This window comes from Motacilla alba, chromosome 3 (assembly GCF_015832195.1).
Source record: "Motacilla alba alba isolate MOTALB_02 chromosome 3, Motacilla_alba_V1.0_pri, whole genome shotgun sequence".
Lineage (NCBI taxonomy): Eukaryota > Metazoa > Chordata > Aves > Passeriformes > Motacillidae > Motacilla > Motacilla alba.
This window is the reverse complement of record NC_052018.1, coordinates 107612154-107636071: the sequence shown is the minus strand read 5'-3', so window position 1 is coordinate 107636071 and position 23918 is coordinate 107612154. Positions and strand designations below refer to the sequence as shown.

At 39.5% G+C, this 23918-nt stretch overlaps 1 protein-coding gene across 7 annotated transcripts in view; it reads left to right on the top strand.

Moving 5' to 3' along the window:
• The window catches only part of MACROD2 (mono-ADP ribosylhydrolase 2), an 844207-nt gene that overhangs the window by 111401 nt on the left and 708888 nt on the right, over window positions 1-23918 (top strand). The gene's annotated exons all lie outside the window — the stretch shown is intronic.

Below are 23918 nucleotides of genomic sequence, written 5' to 3'. Positions count from 1 at the left end.
CCCATTAAACGGGGTGTCTCTCCCAGCAGACAGCTGCTGCATTCACGAGCATCCTGTTCTCTTCATTAGCCATGCTCAAGTGATCTTGGCCACCTCACGCCGGGTTTTGACCAGCGTGTTCTCCAGCACAGAGGCAATGTCTGAGGGAAGGCGGACTCCTGAAAACTGGCTCTGCTCATCGTAGTTATCCTCCAGTTGCACTTTTTGCTGCTATCAGAAGACTGCAAAACCAAGCTCCATTGATTTCAAAGAGGGCTCAACTTCTATAAATCCTATAGAAACTGCCACATAGGTGCACCTTCTGTGTAAAGTTTGAATACTTCGATTCCCGTTGATCTCTTTTGTGAAAAACAAAACCAGACAAATTTAACAGTGTCAAACCTCATCCTTTCTCAAGAGGATTTTAATAAATTTTTGAATGCCACTTGATGGACTTGATACTTAGATATATGAAATGTTATATACATGCTGTATTTATTCTACTAATTTAAAAATTCTGGATTGATTTTCCTTTATAAGGAAGGAAAAGGATTTTTTCGCTGCCACTTCAATTCTAATCTTTCCCTGAGGAGAGTAAAAACTAATAATAAATTGACTTCAGGTTAAGGTGCAATTGTCTGTATTGATAGTCTTGGCAGTGAGCTGTGCCCTAACCAGCTCAGAATAATCAGCTTTATTGCATCTATATCTTCATGCACATCTAGCACATTACAGGCGTATGGATACATATGTACATGTATTATATGGAGGCTGATACATCTGGTACTACAGCATGCCCATGTCTGATCATGTGGGACAGAACAGCGGGCTGTGGAAATGCTAAGAGTTGGAAAATGCTGCAGCTATCCTGTTGCTATGTTTTTTGGTTTATTTATTTTTTTTTTTAACTGAGATTCCTTTAAGATTATAGTAGTATTTTTCAAAAACGTTGTGTATTTGGTATTTCTCAAGCTGTATTATGTAACAAATTCCAGGGTTATGTTGCTGTGCCATGTTGCTAAGCCTTCACACAGATCTGTGGGATGCTTATAAAAGATGTATATGGTACTCATCCAGCTACCTCTCAGATTAATTCCAAGGCTGGCCCAGTGCTTGTGGCACTGGTTAGAAATTGCAGTACATATTCCTAGAGAATTCTAAAGGGCATGTGAAAAATAATTACATTTTACCGGGTCACAGCTGCTCTGGGGTACTGAAAGGTCTTTAATATGCTGTTGCAAACAGATTTTTGACTGTATTCTTTTATGTAAACTCCATAAATATACTTCTTAAGAAGGTGGGTAGCCTTTAAAATACTCTCCACAAAAAATCTCTTGTACATGGAGATCATGTTCTCCATCTTTTTCTTAAAATGCAGGAATTCAAGGTGTCTTCAGCGGCAAGAGAATGGAGAAGTCCTGTTAATAAGGATGGAATTACTCATATGTTGGGAATAAAAATATGAATATTTAACACATAGGCATGTGTATATTCCTAGGCGTGCCAAAGCCTAGGAATATAATGAGATATTTTAATTGAATTTTTAAGTTAAAATAATGTTTTACCTGTATTTTGTTTATAGAATTAATTAATGCTCATGACACTGAGATTAAAGTTCTTGTCAGACCTACAGGGAAATTACCTTTTGGAAGACACAGTAATCTTGTTAATGCTTCATGGGCTGGGAGGGTTTAAAAGATGTCAGGTGGGAAATTCAGAGTGCTCACACTACATAATGTGTTTCACAGAAGTTTATGCAGGTTTATAACATGCTCTCGTAAGGTGCTGTTAGATCAATGTGGAAATGATGATGCCTTTTTTTTTTTTCTCCCCTAAGCATCCCGATGGTGTGATAAGAATTGAAGTTCTGGGAACTCCCTCAGCCAAGGGTTGACCTGAATGACTCTCCCTGTGACTTGACAGGATTTCTGGATATACTTTGTCCTGCTGTAGATCAGGTTCCAGTCATATACATTTCCAGGCAGGACATTTATGAAATATTGAGAAACCAAACACCTTGACTGGGAAGTGAAATTGAATCTGAGATCACTCATCCTCAGTGAAGGAGAGGGTTGGCTGTCTTCAAGAATCAAAACTGAACCCTTGCTTTGTTGAGCATCTCAAGGACAGCTTTCTGTCAGATAAAGCTGAGAGTAATAGTTTGATATTCAATGGAATAAGCTGAAATGAATGTTAGTGGGTTTTAGCTTCAGGCTTTTATGAGGTTATATTGATTTTCCAAAGCAAGCTGTCCCAAATCCAAGTTAGGCATAGGCTGATTTGTGGAGACATGTAAGGAAAGAGGACACTATGATATATGAACTTCAGTATGATGCATGTTCTGAAAGGTTTCCTGATATTCACTAAGTAGTGTTTCTCAGCAAATACATATTGCATTTGGTATTAGACTTTAGTCTTTAAATGATCAGAACCATCTCGGAATTAGAATCCAGTTTTGGATATATTCTTTCCAAGAACAAATGTCTGTCAAATTCAGCTTTCAGCGCTGTGTATGTGCATAGAGTACCTTGTCAAAGTTGGTGCAGCAGCTCTGTATCAAATGTGACAAAAATGAGAGTGTAATCAGGCAAGACAGTCCACAGCAGAGCCAGAGAGGTATGAAGTCTAAAACGAAATACTCGTTTAAAACTAGGTGGGCTCAAGTGTGCTTCTTTCTTTTCCCCTGCCAGAGGAATGTGAGAGGTAATAGTTGTAATTGTGGTTATTTTGTCTCTCTGTAAAGGCCAGGAGGTTAGACCTCTGTACCTGTGTTTTCTGCCATTCCTCTCTCCTCTGTCCATGCTTTCTCCCCATTCTTCTTTCCTGCTCTCCTAAACAGCCCTAGGGAAAAGCCCTGTCAACTCAGAAGCACTCGTGATGCAATCACATCTGTATTTTCCCTAAGGCAAATAAACAGCTTTGCTTGTGAGATCATGTGCTATGGATAGCAAAATTAAGTAACTTAATAGGGTACTTGAAATTGCAAAGCCTTTGAGTAAGGTATTTATTTTTTATTATTTACAGGACATACTGCAGTGGGTAAAGAAAGCTGACTCTGTAGAGTCCATTCCAGGAAAGTTTGCTCCTAATGCTTAAAGAGAATATTTGTATTTAAAAAACAATTTCCTCTGTTTGTTAGATGTCAAACCATGAAGCCACCATGACAACATTTTTAGGAGAAACAGTGCTAACTCCTTAGCAGCTATGAAGAACATGGAGTTTTTCCTTGCTTACTTGACAAAGTAAGCAATGCTGTCAGAACACAAGAGGCTTTCCTTTTGCTTGATGTGGCTTTGAAAGTGTGTTAAAGGCAGGAAAAATAGTGTTCCTCCAAAACAACCTTGAAAACCTTAGCTGAGATTGTTAGTAATGTCGTGTGTGTGAGGAAGAATCCTGTGAAGGAAAAAACCTGCTGTTCTGCCCTCAGGGTAATTCTGCATTTGCAAATTCACATTTTTATGGATGAGGCCTATACTGAGCTGAACAAAGTGGTAAATGCATTTTTACACCTGCCTCTATAAAAAGGGTTCCAGTAGTACAGAAATACATTTAAAAAAAAACTGAAAAAAACCATCCTGAAACCTTCTGAAATGGCAGAAAAACAAAAATCTGGTGCAATTTTGGTCTTGGGCTCTTTCTTGGAGCTTTGTTTGTTGCTTATGCAAGAGTTGCCCAGAGCCAGCCTTCGAGGGTAGAGAGATATGCAAGGCGAGGGTGATTTGGGGCTTGCTAAGAAGGGGCTTGGGGTGGATGACTCCTTTCTGTCCATGTTCCTGTTTTGCCTGTTAAGGTTGGAACTCATTGCTGCTCCTGCTGGTGCCTGTTTAGATACTGGTCAGACAATCATTTGGGTAAAATTCATGTTTCTTGTTTTATATTCGTATGCAGTTTTTATAAATCTCAGTTCTTCATAAGTTTATTCTGAAAGCTTGAAAGTCACATGCTTTCTCTCAAGTCTATTTGCAGGCCATGAAAATAGTTCTTCTGGTCCTTTCTCTTTGTTTTTACTTCCTGATAGCCCCAGAGGATTTTCCGCCTTTGTCTTTCCTCTCACTGTACTCAGCCTCCCTCTGCCAGGCTTTTTGCATATGCCCTGCCTCTTACCCACCTCCTCTCCTCCTCCCGCGGTGCCCAACAGTTGTTTCTCCACACATCAACCCACATGGGAACATTCACATTCCAGTTTTTTTTTTGCATTGTGCATTTTTTTTTGTGCCTTGATCTTACGCCGGGAGAAGCTGCTTCTCCTGAACTCTTTTCTCTCCCTTGTTGTCCTTCTTTGGCCCCTTTTACATGTTAGAGAGTTTCCTATTTTCTTTCTTCCTCCTATTAGTTGAGCAGTCTCACTTGGGTCTAATCTAGTAAAATTACAGTGGCTAAGTTTTCTGCGCTTGTATAATGTATGAGTTCCCCAGTTTGAATATTTAGCATTCCTGGTAAACTCAAAGCAAGCGTACGGGGATACAGCGCTGCTGAAGGCATTAGGTGGTGATCTGTAATCTCTACAAAAATGTACACCCCCTGCTTTGCAGGCAAATCGAAGCATTAGCACATTTATTTTGGCCAAATGCACCACCCTAGTTGTTTGTGTCTAGTCTCTGTTAACATCTAGCAATGAGCCGGAGTCTGTGCATTTGCTGATTTGCTTGTGTAATACCTGGGTTTGAAATTACGAAAGGCTGTGCCAGTGCTGAATATATGAATAACTCAGAAGTGTTTATTCTCAGGAAGGACTACGTTTACATTGTCTGAACAGATTTATTTAGTCGTGAGCAGGGGTTATTATTCTGTCTTCTTCTGTTCAGCAAGAGAGGCTGTTTCAGGAATGGCTTTGTACAACAGCAGTTAATGGGGTTGGCAAAAAGTTATGGGTTGATATGGTCATTAAAAGCGAGTTAACAGGAATTTTTAAATTTCCCTGGCCATGAGAAACGTAGTGATGAAATTCTGACTCAGGAAAAGGACACGCACGCAGAATCTTTATCTTAGTTAAGAAGACAAGTAAGTTTTGTACAAGGCTCAACCCCACCAGCACCATCTGTGTGAATTGGTGTGGGCGCTGGCGTGTTTGCAGCATCTGCTGGCTGAATGTGCTGTGGAAAGATCCTTGAAGCTAAACAGGAAAAAAAATTAGTTGTAAGGCATATGTGTGTGTTCTTTCATATTTCCTTTCCTAGTCGTACGTTATTAATGGCGATTTTACTTTTTACCCATGAAATTTTGTTTAGAATTTCCCTCATATGCAAAGGAGATCTCATTCCTAAAGCACTGGTGTGCTCAGCAGAGGTATCCTATATCCTTTGAGTCTCAGGAGCACATTCAAGTTGGAGAGTTTCCCAGGTACTCCTAGAGCAATCCCTCTTCAGTCTTCACCCAGTTCCAACACCTAGAATGAGTAGGAACACAGGAGTGAGAGAAGCTCTCCCCTCCCAGGTGTCTGCCCAGAACTTGCTGGTAAGCAGGGAAGTGAGGAGGAGGCCTGAGACCTGGGAATTACTTTGAGCAGGTGATGGACATGCATTATTTAGTGGGTATGACTTGCTGCTACTGAGGATGAAGTTCATTGAAGTGGTAAGAGGCTGAATTTTCATGGGAATCGGAATCTGAAATTAATTTTAAGCTTCGTATCTGGAGCAGTGTTCCTCATTTTCTTTTCTTTTTTTTTTCTCCCTTCCTTAATCTGTCTTTAATCTCCTTCCTCAAAGGTTTTGTTCTTTGGCCTTTGGTGAACACACACTAATTGCTGCTGCCAATCCCAAGGCCTTGGGGAAAGTGTTGGGAATCCTAAAGAGAAGTAACCTGTAGGAACCCATAAGAGACCTTCAGCTCTGTGACTCAGGAAAACAAAGCCATTTGGCTGACCTGGATGTGGCTGTGTGTGATGTGCGGCACGTAAGATAGTTGACTTGCCTGAGAAGGTGACAACAGCAGCTTTGTTAGTGAAGAAGAGAGTCTGACTCTTTCTTTGAGTTCCTTGTTTCTCCTCTCACAAGTAGGAAAACCAAACTCCTGCCTTCCACATATGCAGCTGAGCATGTTTTTGTCTCCCCTAAGAATGGCCTACACTGTAGTAGCTTTGTATCCAATTCATTGGTGGGGAAAAAGATTTTCAAAGCTGCTTTACCATCACTCTTTCACCTGCTTGTCCACCTAAACCCCACTGCTCTTCACTGAAGGTTTGTGGCATTGATGCCAGAGGTTTTGTCTCCATTCCCTTCTATAAAAAACGTCGAAGGCAGGCCTAGCTCTGCCAAGACAGCAGGTTAAACACAAGGCCTGTAGCACAGTCATTACAGTCTAAGTGATGCCATGGGATAGAGAGATCAGTGATATACACTCTTGAGTGGTTTGGCTTTTCATTTCTTTGCTTGCTACTCTAGATGGGTTTTAAAACCAGAATATAAATCTATTTCTAATCTTCAGGTATTTTGACAAAAACTCGGAGGTGCAAAACTCAGTTTTGCGTGTTGCTCTGAAAGCAGAACTACGTGGTGGTGGTATTGACAGGGCTAGCAGGACCCATGATCTGAATCAAGTACGGTATGTCTGTAGTCCTAATTAAAACATTACTGTACCTCTGTCCACGTAAGCAGGCTTTCAGATACAGCAGAATGTGTGAGAACTATTTAATTACCACTTAATGACAAAGAAAAAAATAAAATCATCATTTGAATGAGAGAAGCAGTCAGAGTCCCTCATTAAAACTGGAGTAGTTCTTGACCTGTTCAATGATTCTTTGAAATCATGCATTTCTCAAACCATCAGCAGCCCAAACTAGCGCATCATTTGTAGGTTTTGTTCACCTGATATGTACCTCAGCGTGTCTTCATGTAGATTAAAAACCATGCAAGATGCTTGTTACAATAGCAACACCGTTCTGCGCATAAAAAACCTCAAACCTTTTACAAATAAATTGACCATAGTACCCCCTGAGATGCAAAGTATGATTTTTGAAGGTGATACTTGAAACATCTGCTTTTATAGTCATAATGCACTGAAACCAGAAGTTTGCCTTGCAAATGCCCGCAGATGCAACACCCAAACTCCAAGAGAAGCTCAGGAAGAGCTGTTAACAGCTGCACTGGGAAATTACCTTCATATTTAAATATGAATGCATCTAAAAATAGCCCTAGTGAGAAATGAAAACTCCATTTGTTGTTAGCCTGCCTAGTATTTGTCTTTATTTCTAGTTGATGTTATTTTACATTATTGTTCGTGGTTATAACAAAGCCTATTTTGTTTCTTCTTGATCATTTTTCCCAGCGGTCGCAGAGAGGTTCTGATTGCAATTGTAAATTCTTTAGTGAACAAGTCGTGATTGCTATGGATTGTTCAGCCACAATCATTTCGAGCCTGTGCCGGGTCAGCTCTGTGCTCTCTGTGCTCTGTGCTCACAGTGGAGCCGAGAAGCACATAACAGAAGGGATTCAGGTTATTGAGTTCAGGTCCTCAATACTCCAGGCAAGAGCATCTAAAAATGGGTTTGCGCAATGCATCTGGTTGGCTGCTGCCGCAGAGGGCAGCCCCATCTCCACTTTTGTATCAGCTTGTGTTTGGCCAGGCCTTTAGTCAGCTCAGCTGCCAAAAATGCAGACTTTCTCCCAGAATGAAATAGGTTTTGGTGGTGCTGCTTTTCTGTGCAGATTATGATGGAGCCAGACAAGTGCTGGTGCCTGTGGGACCATCCTGTTCCACTGCGCTTCGCTTGCTGGGTCCGGCGTGCTGCACTGTGGAGCTGAAGGTGGCTTTTGTGGTCAGCTTTAACTGTACTGCAGGTATGCTTTTCAGAGAGGTGAAAAGTCAAGTTTGAAGCCTCATTAGGCTCTCTACTTAATCTCCATGGATTTAATGGAAACTTTCTGTGTATGTGTGCATGGAACGGTTTCAAGTCAAATCCATGCACTCGAAGAGCAGATGAGCCAGCTCTGAATGACAGCCAGTCACACTGCGCGTCACAAATTGCTGTTGGCTCAGTTTCACCTATTTGTTTATTTACTTCACCGTTCTGAGCTGCCTGCAAAACAACTGCAAAGCCCTGCTGCCTGCTAGTTATGGTTTTCCACCCACCATCCCCGTTCAAAACTGACTTCAACGCTGCATCTGTGAACTTCTGCCTTAGAGGTCTCGTACAGCCTTGTTCTTAGCAAACGTACCAGTTTGGCATATGCAGCTGTCAAATTTCTTACTGTTTATGTCACCTGTCATATTACTACAAAAACATTTTTCTTCTTTGCTTTTCAATTTCTGAAACTAAAAAGAAATGCTCATCTCTTTCTGTAACCTGTAATTCTACATCTACTGTATTTTTAATAACAATAGATGCCATAACATGCTCCGGCTGTTACTGTGGAATTACTTTGTTGTTTTCCCGATGGTCTGAGGATTTTAATATGTTGGCCAAATGCCTCATTGAAAGGATTGTGGTATTGGCATGGAAACTGGCACTTTCATCAAATTGTGTGGCAGCTGTTCATTTTGTCGTGACTGTAGCAACCCTTTGCTCTCGCAATGTGGTGCTTGCGTTACTTAAGGTTTCAAGTAGAAACAGTCTCGTGTAACTATTGATGAAATGTGCAGCGCTTATTCTGGGAGTCCCTGAGCAGTGGGTGCTGCCAAAGACGGGGCAGGATCTCTTCACTCTTGTGACCAGTGACTCGAGGAAATGGAATTAAGCTAAGTTAGGGGCTGTTTAGGTTGAATATCAGGAAGGGTTTTTTTACCCACTGAGTGAATGTGTACTTAGGCTCCCATGGGAGTTGGTCACAGCAGCTGACAGAGCTCCAGAAGCGTTTGCACAATGCTCTTAGGCACACAGTGGGATTCTTGGGACGTACTGTGCAGGGCCAGGAATTGGGCTCAATGATCCTGATAGCTCATTCAAACTCAGTATATTCTGTTATTGTATGATTATTAATCCTATGTGGCCACCTTTGAAATCTACCTGTCTTCTCATCCTAGGGTGGTTTGGGTCTGTTCCCTTCTTAGAGATGAAGAGAAGTTACTAGCATTGACCATTAGCTGCTTTTGGAGTGACTGCTGGGAAAACATCACTGTACCTCTATAAATCCAGGAATGCTGTGCAGAAAAGCAGGGAATGTCAGCTTGTCCTTTGCTATGGTATTCCAGTCTGTAGGATGCTGTGTACTAGGAAAACATATTTACATAGGCTTGGCCAGAGAGTCAGGAGGACATGGCAGGGATTTGCATTTTCATTTTGGTGAGCAAAGACTTTGCTGTGTTGTGTTAGTGGCAGAAAGCAGAGGTGGATGGGAATGAAGGCTGCCGTGGCAGCCAAACCAGGAGTCATTTAGCTGAGGAACGATGAGGCATCGCTGTAACAGGCACTGACCTGTTGCTGGCCTGTGAAGGGTTGTACCTTTCTACTTTGAAGCTCTACAAGTTTAATAGTTTTAACCCAAAGGCTTTCAGAATTCTGTTGGATATCCTTATAATACCGTAGATAGCTTTGCATACGTACTTTTTATTTCATCTCATGGCAGTGATATGCTGCCTGGATTATAGGCATCTTTTTGAAATTGCTAATTAAAATTCCTTTAAAGTTTTTGGATTTGCAGGCTGAGCTGTCTTCTGTATTGTTTCAAAAGTGGGTGTTATAAATTTTGTAGGCATTAGTGTGTTGTTTAGAAAACAGATGTTATTTGATATCTTCAAGTCATCTGACTTTTTCTGGGTAAGAGGGAGAGCACTGCAGACAAAGAGGAGTTTTAAAACCTGGGCTCTCAATTTGTGTGTCCTGTGGCCTGCCAGCTCTTTTACCTTTTTCTGGATGGCTTAGTCATCCATCCAGTTAGTGGTGAGTCTGCTTTAATGTAAGCACTTGAGGCCTGGGTTTTGGGTCGGTTTTTTGAAGTGGAGTTCATAGCATTTTAAATTTTAAAACCATTACTTTGTAGTAGTATATTGCAGTGATCTGCAGCAGAGAAAACAAATTGGTTAGTACAGGAGTAAATAATCTCCTTAAATAAGGAAAAAACCATATAGAAGAATGAAGGAAATATTTTATGGCTTCTAGATCTTTTTTTAATAATCAAATGTGACTGCTTTCCTCCCTGTCTGTGCTCTGCACACACATGCACATACATATTTTCCTTACATTCCAAATGTTTCTGATCAGAGCAGCTAGTTGCAGGCACAAACGCTGTTAGGAAAATATCAGTCCTAGAAACAGCAGCTATTGAAAGATTAGACATGACTGAAAACAAAATCTTGTAGAAGAATTTCTAATGTAATTGTAACATAATTTGTTGCTGCTTTTGCTCTGCTATGGCATGATTAACTACTGAATTTGAATCAGCTTTTAAAAGAAAATGCTTACTTTCATTCCACAGCACAATTGGCAACTAAATAAAAGTTCAGACTGGATTTTTTTTTTCCCCCCCAGCCCTCTTTTCACAGAGAAAGAGAAATGTACATAGGCTCTTTTGTATTTTGCAGAGGGGAAGTGTAGCACAATAGACCCGTCGGAGGAAAGCAATTCCGATAATCAGTTTTCTGTACTACTTATTACAACTGGTCAGGACTGAGGTTTAATTAAATTTTAGGGATAAAGGACAATAGAGTGTGCTAAGGATGGCGAGTCAGCTTAAACTTAGAATTTCCTGGCTTTAATCCATTTCTGTGCCAACTCTATGACTTCAGATGGGATTCTCTTGTATAGAAAGTAATAACTGTTGAGGTTTTTGAAGTTTTCCAGGGTCTCCTTTTCCTTCCAGAATAATTATTCATTCATGAGTGGGTAATGGGAGTGTGGTACCTGGGAATGCCCCCCTTCTGTGCCAGGTTTCAGCGCTGTGGGTTTACACAGTGAGTTGTCAATTTTGTTAGTTTGTCACTGTTTTTAAAATAACGCTAAGATACAGTGATTTCAGAAGGATAGTTTGTTAAGAGCAAATGTGTTTTGACTCTTAAATGTCTTGTGTCAAGTTTAGAGAAGATGAAAATAACCTGGTGTGGCATTATGACATTTAGAGTGACCTTCTGTATAATGGGGCCCAAATAACCTCTTGACACTATTTTTTGGTACCACAGCTGTCACAGGCAGAGCTTCAAAAGACATCCTGTCTTCCAAGGTGAAGAGTCTGCTGCGTGTCTTAAATATGAACTGTTGCATGCTTGTCCTCCAAACTGCCATCGCTGTTAAACCTGTTCCAGTTTGTGATCTGCCTGGTGGCAGTGGTGTTGGACATTCTCAGCAAGACAAGAGTTATCTATGTGATGAGAATTGTCACATATTCTGGGGTTTGGCTGCAGGTAAATCACTCCTGCCTTGCTGTTGGATGCATATATTAATTACATTCTTCTGTTTGCCCACACTGAAACAAAATTTCTAGGTTCTGAATTCTTTTTTTAGAGCTTTTCTAAGTGCTTTTCTAGAGCCATTAACATTTTTAACCCCAGGATGGATACAGCTGCAGCAGTGATTGCTTCAATTTGTGCTCAACCAACAGCACAAATTCAGAATAAAAAAAAAAATTAAACAAAATTGGAATTCTTTATTGATGGCATTCACACTTTGGCATCATTTTAGCTACGCCTTTTTGTCAGGCTCACAGTCTACAGACCTTTTAAAACCAGTTTTGTAGAATTCTATTTCTCATGCATATCTAGAGTATTAAAAAAAAAGAAAAGCAGGAGGGACTATCTAGCAGGGTGCCTGGAATTTTGCTTTTGTATTCTTTAATAGACATAAGAAGCTGGAGCTGGTACTTCTGCCCTGCACTGTACTTCTGTGCTACATTAATGCTTCTTAATCAACAAGTGCCACTGTTTTAGCATCCACTTACATAATTATTAGATAATTAAATAAAATATACTAATTGTGGAGAACCCCAAAATACTATGTTGAGATATGTTTAATTCTCCTGTTGTAAAAGAAGACACTGCTTCACAAATTTTCCTTTTCATGCTTTTTCCTTCACAGACTTTATGCTTTTGTGGGTGATATACTCAGCTAAACTGGCATGTTATGCAGTCTGTGCTGCACTTTGCATTACAATAGTTTCTCTTCAGTAATGATGTGAGAAATTAAAAAAGCCCAACACAATTATCAATAAATCAACACACAACTTAGATATTTTGTATCTATCTGCCTTTTAGCTGTTGTTGTAGGATACATTTGTGGTCCTGCATGGTATGGGTTGGAATATCTAAAAATTGAAAAAACTTTTAGGCTTAAAAAATATGTTTGCAATTAGTTAATTCTGATGTTGAATAATTTTATTGAATAAATTAGGAACTATAATAAAGTGGAGGAGACACCTATGAATTTTGCCAATGCATGCATGATTAAAGTGAAAACTGCTTCACACTACCTAATTGTATAAACAGTGTCAGTAAGCCTAATTTTATAGACTGTAAATATTTGGATTGGCATTTGTCATAGCATTTAGTTAGGACAAGCCCCTATACTGTATTTATTCCCACCCTAAGACATATGCTGCGTTTACACAGATGTTCCAAATCAGTGTGTTCGGGCTGCTTATTCCCACCTACATTCATGAATCATTTGAAAAGGGAGGATGGAAAACACAGACAATTTTAGCAAATGCAATTCCAGGAACTCATTAATAAATACGTTTCACACGCCCCCAAACCTTGAATTAACAATAAACCTGATACGAGAATGTGAAAATGATACCTACTGCCCATTTTTTTCCCAGTGTTTGTGCTGTAAATGGTACAGGGAAGGCTGTTGAGTAATTTTGCTCAATGATGGGGCTACATATTGCTTTTACAAAGACCAGTTTTCTACTTCAGACAACAAAAGCTCAAGATTTTGTTGTTTGGTTTTTTTCTTAAATTCTAATTGCTGAAAAATTATTTCAGCTAGTCTTGCTTATCATTTAACAATGAAGTTTTAGGGCAATTGACCTGCTGACCTTAAATCCCAGGAAACTGTCACATTTCTTCTTTATTCCTTTGTTCATCCTAACAATGTGACCCAAAATACTACCGAGCTTTAAAGTTTCTCAGCGTAGTAAGGTCAAGCTTTAGTCGCCATAGTTACAGTTCAGCTCCGCAGGTCAGAGGGCAAACAGATTAATGATGTCAGACACATCTTTAAATGGTTCTTACACTGCTTCGCCGTGCGGTGAGCAGCTGAGCATATTTGAGATGACAAAGGCCTCCTTAAGTCTTGCTAATAGGAGGATCTTGGGAGATGTCTGATGGAAAGGTCCTTTCTGCCGTGCGCCGGCGTTCAATATCGAGCGGCGGTGGGCACTGGCAGCGGCTGCTACGCTTCACACTGTCAGAAGAATATTGCAGAGAGTGGATAAAGAGCTGCTGCTCCCCTGCGCCTTTCGTTCTGGACATCCCATTCCTTTGTCCAGGATTCAGTCCAGTGGTTAAAAGCCAGGATGTAAAACAGTAAGCTGGAGGAATGTATTGCCGTTCCCGATGAAAGACGTGCGCTTTCCTCCGCAGCGGTGAGGTGAAGCCAAGAGATCTGTGGTTGGCGTGCCTGTTTCCTGGTAGTTATTAATAAGAGCCCTTCTTCATACATGCAATGGTCAGATATTAATAACATATCTACATTCTTCCTCTAGATAATGCAACTTTTTAAATTAAAAAAGGACATATGGCTCACTTGATGACTTACGTGGGTTCCTTGTGGAATAAGCCTCGGTTTGGTCTCACGTAGCCCATTTTTAACAGAATTCAACAAGACTAAGTAGCTGTTTGATCATTTTACTTTACGAGCAAGAATTTTTTTCCTTTATAAGATCTTATTACTTGCACACCTGCACTATTGCACTTTTTTCAGAGAATGATGCATGTTGCACAAAAATGAGGAGCTCTGGGTGACTTGACATCATTGCTATGGGAGTTAAAAAAAAAACAAACCCAAACCAATAACCCCACAAAGCCTAGCAATGCACTTTCACATGCACTATATCCCAGTATCTTCAACAAGCTTCTGATTTTGAAAGGACATCTGCGGGAACCATGAATTTATTCTTGAAATGGAAATCCAGCCAATGGCTCGTATAAGTCTCCAAACTGAATAAAAATAATAAAAACTTTATAATGAATTATGGAAGCCACATCAATATTTCTTTATTATATGTGAACACTGTCCTTCATCAAAATGCATTATCAATTCATCATTGGGTGGTTGACAGCAGGAAAGTAGGAACTGTTGATGTAAGACTAATTTAGATGAAGAGGGGAATGAGAGCCTTTCTGCAACAGTGTCCTGATGCTGCTGGCTGGAAGAATATTGTCAGTCCTGGGAAGGACTTGGTTGCCTGGTGCTGCATTACAGTCTTTGCTTGTGACTGGCAGAATTGTGGAGAACTGTGTCGTATTTCCTCTTCAATCCTCTGGAATTAATTGAGACAGAAGAATTTGGACACCCAGTGGTCAGCAAAATAAATACTGATCTGTCAGGGCTTGTTATATTGGGCTGTATCAAGGGCATAACAAATATTTATGTTCTTTCAGAGTAATTAATATATTACTTATTCCTCTGAAAGGTGCAGTCTTAGCTTTTTGGATAATTTTCATAAACTTTTTTATCCTTATATTTGATATTCAACAGATTCTGTTCCCTTCAGTCTGAAGTTCTGGGAGCGCAGTGTTGTCTTTATTCTAATACTAATGAAGACTAGACTAATCAAGTTAAAATATCTTTTAATTGTTGCTGTGAGGTGCAAGAAGCAGCTCCTTATTTTCCAGTATTACTTTTCCAGCCTTGTAGGTTACATTATAGCCTCTTCCTCTATAGCTCTCTCTTTCCTTTGGCCAAGTGCAGTTTCCTTTTCTTCCTCAGAGCACTAATCTAGTACTTGAGAGTTAAGTGCTGCCCCAGTTTCTTGTGTTCATAGGTACTCTTCTCCACCAGTCCAAATTGTTTCACTGATCCTCGCATCCTCCCCTGTGAGAGGTTGCTGCTTTTGCACCTACATTCTCACCTGAAGTAAGTTTTGATTCTGTCGATGTACAGAGTCATCCATGGAAAGTTTTGGGTTGGAAGGGACCTTTACAATCATCCAGTTCCAACCTTCTGCCATGGACAGGGATGCTTTCCACTACACTGGGCTGCTCAAAGCCCTATCCAGCCTCACCTTGAACAGTTCCAGGGAAGGGTCATCTACAGTGTCTCTGGACAGCCTATTTCAGTGCCACCCTCAGAGTAAAGAATTTTTTTCCTAATATCTAATGTGAACCTACTCTCTGTCAGTTTGGATCCATTCCCCCTTGTCCTGTCTCTCCATGCTCTTGAAAACAATCCCTCTCCATCTTTCTTGCAGACTCCCTTCAGGCAGTGGTGTGTCACCCCTAAACCTTCTGTTGTATAAATTCTTTCAAGCTTATTAGTGTTGTGGAGACTTCTGTATGTCAGCTGCGTCTAAGAAGCTAACTGATATTTTTGAAGAATATTTCTTTTAAAGAGTAACTGAGTTTGTCTTGGCCTTGGGAAAAATGAGGCGTTCCATGTGTGTGGCATACCTGGATATACTAAATACTGCAGCTGGGCCAAAATGGGAGAGGGGGTCTGACTGTACAAGAACTGGGGCAGAGCACCAACAATTCACATGAATAGTAAATCATGGATGGAGCACTGGGTAGTAAACGAGTGAAGCACTGCTGGTCCTTGTACAGGTGCCATACCAGGACTGGGAGAGCTGTTTTCAGACAAAGATATTCTCGTCCAAGGTGAAAAAGCAGCTGCTGCAAACTTTGTGCAGGAAACTCTTCCAGTTGTTTCCTTACAGCTCTGTGCACCTTTCAGTTCTTAATCGGTAGAACAGCTCAGCTAAGGGATTTCTTAATGTGGCAGGTTCTGGACTGACAGCACTTGTATCCCCTGGGAGCTGTCAGATTCTGCTGCTGGGGTTCGATTTGCCTGTGATCATTCAATGATTAGTAATGACACTATTTCTTTATGGTCATTATTTTGAGGGAATTTTACGTGATTGACAGAACCACATAATTAAGAAAGATGAAAAAGAAAACCCAACCCAAACTTTGAGCTAGCCAGCTCTCAAAATGTGCTTTGTGATGTGGGAAAATGTGTTTGTCGTTCTGTAGATGTGTTGATTTAGACTTTGACAATATAACCCAAGATCCCTTGGCTTCTGGAGCCTTACTGTGTGTGCTTTACTGGCCTGTTTGAATTGTTAGGAACTGCATCTCAAATTATTATTCTGTAATGCTGCAGCAGACAGAAGTTAGCCTCAGTTTCCATGTCCTAGTCATGAAGTGTATTAAGGGGGCTTGCATCTTAACAGATGGGCAGTGATTCTCTGCTGGATGCAGATTGTTGGGATATAATAAACTAATTGTAAACCTGATAAAAAAATGCTAGAAGAGTAAAAAAATGTATTAGAATCTCTGGCTACAAATTTACATGCCGTATCCTTCCAAAAAACCCCACCAAAATCAAGGAAATGTGCCAATTTAATAGTGAGTTTTGCTAGGTTTTAATTTGTATGTTTTGACAGATGTTGTAGCCACATGTTCTGATAGATTTTGTGTCCATTAAGCACCGTTATCCTTTACTGGCTTCAGCCACGGCATGAGAGATGGCTGTGAGCACCTTTGCAAAAACTCCACAGAAAGAAACTCCCTTTGTCCAGCTCCAGACATCCCCTGGAATGACTGACAGCAGAGCTTGCTTTCCCTGCTTTTAACAGAGTCCTTTCATTTGCAACCATTTTTAGCATAGTTCCATGAATTTTCCTTGTGCTCCCTAGCATTGCCCCTCCACTTGTCCCTGTGTCTGAGTTTTCATTCCTGGTGAAACTCAAGGCACTGTTACTGGCCCACGTCTTTCCCTATCTGAAACTAATTCTTCTTCCTGATGGTCTTGAGGGCAGCCTGTGCTAGTCACATCAAAGGTCTGGTTTCTTTCAGGGCAGTACTTGATAGGGATGGAAATTTCCACAATCCTCTCCTGATGTTAATAGAGGAGCTCTGATTTATGAGAGATATAATTCTTCCAGTTTTAACTTTTACAATTCATGAAGCTGCTCGTGTCTGGGGTTATTATTAGATTAGGTATCCATTTTCTTAATAAAAAACGTGGATAAGTGGAGGCTCAACATGAAGATTCAAAAAGGGAACTGTAAAAAAATTACTGAATAATATAATTATTTTTCAGGATAATTTGTTTTATACTAATCTTACTGTGCAAATGTGCCCAAGCACAACTTGCAGTGATTTGCAGTCTACTTCCGAAAAACAATTTTTATGTATGATAATTAAGTAACTTCTGATAACTCTGTGCTATCAAGTACTGTGGGTTTTTTCTTTTTCAACACAGTGTATAACAAACCTCTGCTCTTCTCATCACTGCATCAAAATAAACCTGTTGAACTAAAGTTTTCACCATTTTCGTGTCTCGAAAATTTTATTTGGGAAGCTTGTATTGAAAAGTTTCCAATGTGAAGTCCATTCCCTGGACTTTGAAAGTGGCACAAGAGTAGATTTTTCGAGGTGATTTCCTAAAACTGGAGGCTTGGACCATTGCATGTGTGGTGTGGTTACGTGAGTGACTGTGTACAGCGACTTTTAAGCCATTTCCCAATTTAAGACAAATGGGAATTAAATGATGGGGGAGACCTGTAGTAGCCAAACCTACTGACATGCTGCTTTTTTAATGTGAAGTTTATAAAAACCCTTGAGTGTCGTGTCTGATCTGATCGTCTGCCATTATAAATGGTGTCTGGCAGAGTGGATGTAATTTGTGTACAAAATGAAACAAGTGCTTAAGGGTAAAAGGTACCGCGGGTTTTTTAACATAAACACAAGCAGAATGCAGGCTGCTTATGGAGGCATTGCTATTTTCCTCTGTTCAATCTCATCATTTACTGTGCACCCCTACTTAGGTAATGTTTCATTTTAATTCCATTCATAGTGAAGGTTCTTATTTTTTATAAAGCATCTGAGATTTCTTTTTGGTCAAGAACTCTTTTGAAGTGCCCAGGAATACTACTTGCAGCTGCATAAATGCTTTGGCACTGTAATTATGATCCTATTTCTCAAAGGTATATGAGAGGAGAAACAAAAAGGGGCTTCCCCTAATCTTGTTTACATCAAAAAATGGCAAGAACAAATCAGAGACTAAAAAAATCATAGTAGCAGATGGAGAGAAAGTCAGGAGCAGGCGAGGAGTTGTGGGAGGTACATTTTCTTTGCAGATGTTTAGAGCAGAAACTAAATAGTGTGACATACCTAATATTGTAAAAACAATATTTAAAAGTTGATTTAGAAGCAGATTCAGAAAGAAGGAGGAGTTTTTCCCTTGATAGAACAGAAGACAGGGTAATCATCTTAGAGAGGGCTTGAAAATCAAAAGGCATAAACAAAGTTCAATTTAGTTGTACATGTGTATCCTTTCAGCTGGCAGACCAAATTATTCTGATTGTTTCTCATCAGATTTTAGTCCCTCTGTTCCATACTGTTTATATTAACTTCCATTAACCCACATGTTTTGAGTGAAAGTTTAAAATGGGCTATGGAAATTGCTTTCATCACTTCTTGATTTTAAAATAAGCATCAACACTGTACCTGTAATAGATTCGTTTTAATCAATAGCGTATTGATAACGTACAATAACATAACCCAGAATAACTGCGTGCCTTTAAATGGAAGTTTAAATACTCTTTTTTTTTCTTTTCTTTTGTCAGTGATTTGAATAGGTTTGCAACACCCAGAGAGAGAGTTGTGTTTAATGCAAGAATTTAGATATTTAGGAGTTTTTGCTTTTGCAGTTGAGATGTCTTACTGCACTTCTAATGCAATGGACTTAAAATAGTCAATCTATAAATTGAGAAGCCTGAACTCGCTGATTCCATGTACAGGTTAACTTTGAGTTCATTTTCCATTCCTCCAAAATCATCAGTGATGAAGATAGTCCAAGGATCCAAGAGTATATATATGCATATATTTTAAGCATTGTTGCTCACTGAATAATTAATGTGAAAGCTGCTCATAAAGCTTGGCCAGTAATGTACCTTTGAAAGGTATTACCATCAATATCTGACATGGCTTTGATTTCCACTAATGATATGTAACGATGAAGACTGCTTAATCTGTCACTGCATATAAATCACTGCAGCTGGGTGGTCAAGGAGACCACTGTATTTGGTAGTTTGGGAATGTAAATCCCTAATCCATCACTGGCAAACTGGATTTCTAAGTGCTGCTTTATATGTTCTGTTGTAGGTCTTTGTTTATAATGTATTTCATGGGTTTGGAACTCGTAAGAGGTGAAACTGGACAGAAAAGCATTTATTTAATGCTGAAATCCCAGCACATAATGCTCATTTAAATAAGGAGAACTAAAATGTCGAGCAACAAAAGGTGAATAAACTATAAATGAGCTATGAACTACTAACCAGCTGTTACATTCCATTTTAGAAGCAAAACAAATTAATGCAAAGGAGGAAAGAAAAAAAAAAAAACCAAGGAGAAAAGAAAAGGATTTTTGAAGCAGAACACAAATAAACAAGTAGTGCCAGGAATGGAGCGGGAGGCTGGCACAGGCAAGGATGCAGGCACTAATTGTTTGGTAAGGCACGCTCAGACATGGGGTGTGTGAGCATGGGGTGTTTTATCCTCATTCTCAGCTGAAGAAGTAAAGATGCTTTAGCCAGTGCTACAGAAAGACTTGGTAAGGAGCCAAGATTGGAACTGGGTTTGATCAGCCTTCAGTGAGAAAGAAGCAAAGGCAATTAGAAAGCGATGAAGAACCTGTCAATACACCTAGAGAAGATTTTGCTGGGTGGAAAAGTTATTCTGTTTAGTAAGTGACATGTTTGGATGACAAAATATCATCAACTTGGTAAGAAATTAGTTTATTTCATGCAATTACTGCAGTTACCTTCAGAATCACATCTTAGGCTGATCCTGTCAGAGGAAGGCAAAGGGAACAATGGGGTATTTCAAGTCTGGTGAACAGTGAGAAAATAGCCTTAATTTTTTATTGAGTAAAAACTGTCTTTAGTGTGCAACTAAATCCTTTTCTTTTGGGAAGGGAAAAGAAGGAAGCCAGAGGATAATGGAGCTGTGAGCAGTAAGTGTGATGAGTTGAAATAATTAGGCATTGCTGGCAAAAAACTTTTTGAGATTATTAAAAGTTTTGTCCAAAGAACATAGGGTAGTCTAAGTGAATCCCAGCCTTTTGTATGCATCATGTGAAGTAAGCGTCCTGAAAAATAAATTACTGCTGAGTACTGTTTGACACTCTGCTATGTTTTGAAAACTGGTTAAAGAATCATGAACAAAGCAACGCAGTCAGTTGATGAATCGGTTGACCATTTGCATTTTATGAAGATTTATTGGTCTATATGTTGTTTTAGGGCATCAGGCTGAAATGATAGGTAAGTAAACTTGTGTACTTTGAAGATAATACTTCAGAAGATAAGTTTGAAGAGTTCAGAAAAAGCCAATGTAGAAAATGAAGCTGAGGAAAGGAAAATTATCCTTCATGGAATTATCCTTCATGGAAAGTGTTTTGTGTATTCAGGGGAAAAAAAAGGCACCTGGCAAATAAAAAACCATAGGGTAATAAGTGGTTACGATGAGAAGGGACTCAGTGAATAATAAAAAATTATGTCATAACTTGGTTGTTCTCTAAAGAATTGAAAGTTGGGGTTGTTCCCTAGTTGCAGATAAATCCGATACTCATTATACAAAGCAGCAGGCACTGGCCATGCCTAACCAGCCAAAACCCCTGGAGCATCCTGTCTGTCATATTCAGAACCCCAGGAAAGTCAGCCACAGCCCTGAGACCTGCTGTACCATGTTGTCTCTTGCCCTGTCTCTCCAAGATGGTCGGAAGGAATTGGATGGGAATAGAATATTGCTAACTGAGCCCTCTCCTAAAAAGCTTCAGCTCTTCTCTTTTTGCATCAAGCTGAAAATGGTTCTTGTGTCAAGCAGTAAAAGTAAGCTAATACGAATTTCTCCTTAGGAGTGAGAGGGTGAAGGATATGAGACACAGATAAAGTATTGAACAGAACTTAAAAGGCAAAACAGCACTGCCATGTCTTAATTGGATCCTATGAAAACATTTACATCAGTATGGTAGTTACCCTTTTATCGTTGTTTTTGCAGTCTCGGAGACATTATAGAGCAATCATTTAATTTCTATGTTTACTTTGAAATGAACTAATGCAGAGTGCTGAGCTTTCTGGTTTATGACTTTTGTTATTGCTTCACTGTATTAAAATCCTCTCAAAGTTCTTTAACCAGCACAGATCTGTTGATAATTAAAATCTAAGAATCAGCTCTCTAAACAAAGGTCAGATATTTGTTTCTCCTATGCTAAAATAAATATTGATTAAGTACATTACGTGGCAATAGAAAAGCTGAGGTGAAAGGACGTTTCTGGTTCTTTGGTTCCCTTTTTCTGATGAGTAAGGACATTTAGCACTGTGCAGGAGTAGAGATTGTGAGGCTGATGTAGAAACAAAACCTGAACAGGAGTTACTTGGTCCACAAACCTTTCTGACTTGAAGTGATATTATTTGCAAATCCCAAAGCACCAAAAATTAATAGGCCAAGATTCCTTGGTTTTAACAGAGGCGAACTGATTTTCTTGACTAATTTATGCACATCTCCTATTACAGTCTTAGCAAATTTAGTCCTGCTTTTAAGAAGCTTTTTAAAACAGAATAGTATCCCCCCTTTCTTCTACAGCTGAGTTTGGAGGGGATTTCTGTGCCATTCTTAAAGCCCCACTGGTCATGGTTGACCCCCCCAGTCTTTCTACCCAGTGTAAAATGTACATTCTGTGCCCATTTTCAGTTTTATCTTTAAAACTGTAACAGGAACTTGTAGCAGAGTGCAATTTTATACAGACATTTGGCTGAATTTCTTCCCCTATTTAAGCAGAAACAAATATTCCTTCTGATTTTGGTGACAAGGTGCTGTGTATGTAATTTGAGTACTAGTTCAGGACAGTAATTACTACCCTGTGACATTTTGTGAATTGATGCCACAATTTGTCAGGTTCTCATGGATTTTTGAATTCTAGTGGATCACCAGTCACTGCTGATTATTGCTTTGCAGCGCAGAATTTTAAGAAGAAACAAAGCAAAGATGAGGTTTCATGTAGGAGCAAGGCCCAAGCTGCATTCAGTCAGATTCGAGGGAGCCTGATGAAACGTTCTGGAGGAGCTTATTTCTGCCCACGATGAGCTGCTTATTGATTGAATAGGTGATTCAGTTCCTGACAGCTGTCAATCTCAATATTTGCTACTGAACTTCTGTTTTGCCTCATTTATCTTAATCTCTGATTTTATTTTCAATTTTTTTTTTTGGCTTTGTCTCCTGTGCTCATTTCCATTCTGGTCTCTGTGTTGCCTCTTCCTTTTGCGTGGCGAACCTTGCATCGCTTTCCTGTTTCCTGGAGTCCCCTCCGCATGCAAAGATTAAAGCAGGATGATGGTTTTAAATTCTAATTAAAAAAACCCAACCAAACAGAATCTGCAGGAAAGATGTTATATTTTAAAAAGCAGTCTAAAGATGAGTAATGAACTTCTCTTTGACAAGAATGGCTAAGATAAGATAGTGAGAGATATATATAAAAGATACCTCAGTTGGGAAATGGCTAGTCAAAAATCAAGATGAAAATGTCAGAATGAATATGTGTGCATCTGTCCAAACAAATCTTTAAATGTGCTTTGACCATCTCCTAAACTGAGTTCCACTGTTTTTTTTTTCCCTAGGGGAGAAGAAAAACCCAACAGGAGAGGGATGTCTTTTAAAGTTTCTCAGAATTTATCCTAAATTAATTTTTTTTTTGTACACATGAAACCTGCTCCCCAGCTTATGAATAAAGTATTGTTTTTGTTGTATCCAGTGGTGAATTATGAATAGGAATGCCTAAAAAGTGGAAAGCTAGAGTAGTTTCCAGACTATTGACTGAAATTAGAGATGTTTAATACTTTATTTCTTCCAGACTGACTCTCCAAGTACAGTAGTTGACTAACCTTGCAATTTTTAAAAAGAATAAAAATTACATACATCTTGCTGTTTATTGAACTGAAAGCCAAATGCATTGTTTGTATAGATAACACTGCTTAAGTATTAAATACATTTTAAAACTGAAATAAGGTTACTCCAGTGCTAGAACATTGAAGCCAGGAGGCCTCGAGCCTGTCCTCAGATGTGCTGCAATTTTGGGACCTATTGTGTGCAGTCTGTTGTTGTTTGTGTCCCTGGCTCAGGAGCATGTGAGTAGTGCAGGAACTGAAGTTGCTAACTGGGAAATTGTAATAAACAAATAGCGTTCAAGTAATTACGTGTGCCTATGCTTATGCTAATTTTTTAAGTGATACTTTACTCACTATTCTGGATGAAATTCTCATGTTCTTGAAGGCATCTGGTCTTAAACCTTAGAGCCTCTGTCCATATAAAGTCTGCCCACTGTAATACTTTAAAGTCAGAAGACTGTCCTTTCTGTTGCTGTGCACGGCGGATCAGGAGAAGTGCAGTTGCCCTGTATTTAATTGTGAAGTTCAGCGAGGATTTTTGTACCTCAGAAATACTTGGCTTGGTTCTGATTTGTAGAAGATGAAATTATCAGTCGCATACACAAAAAAAAACCAAACCCAAATGCTGTATTTGGTCATAACTGAAGTATGCAATTTCAAAATAATGTTTGAGTTCTGTTATGAGCATGACAATATTTCAGAATTAATGGAAAGCTCTTGTGCCTGTGGAAGCTTTGAAATAGGAAAGGAGATTGTATCTCTTTTCCTATTCTGATGTTCATGTGCTCCCCTGTGTCAGATTTGCAAATGTTTTGGATCCAGTACTGTGTGTTGCTAGGTGGCACAGATGATAAAAGATGAATTTTCCCTGCTCCTCTAAATGATTTTGTTTATGGTTGATCCATGTGTAGTGATGACTCTTTTTTCTGGGGGTAGTGTGATGGTGGGGAGGAGGAGAGGTGCTAGATT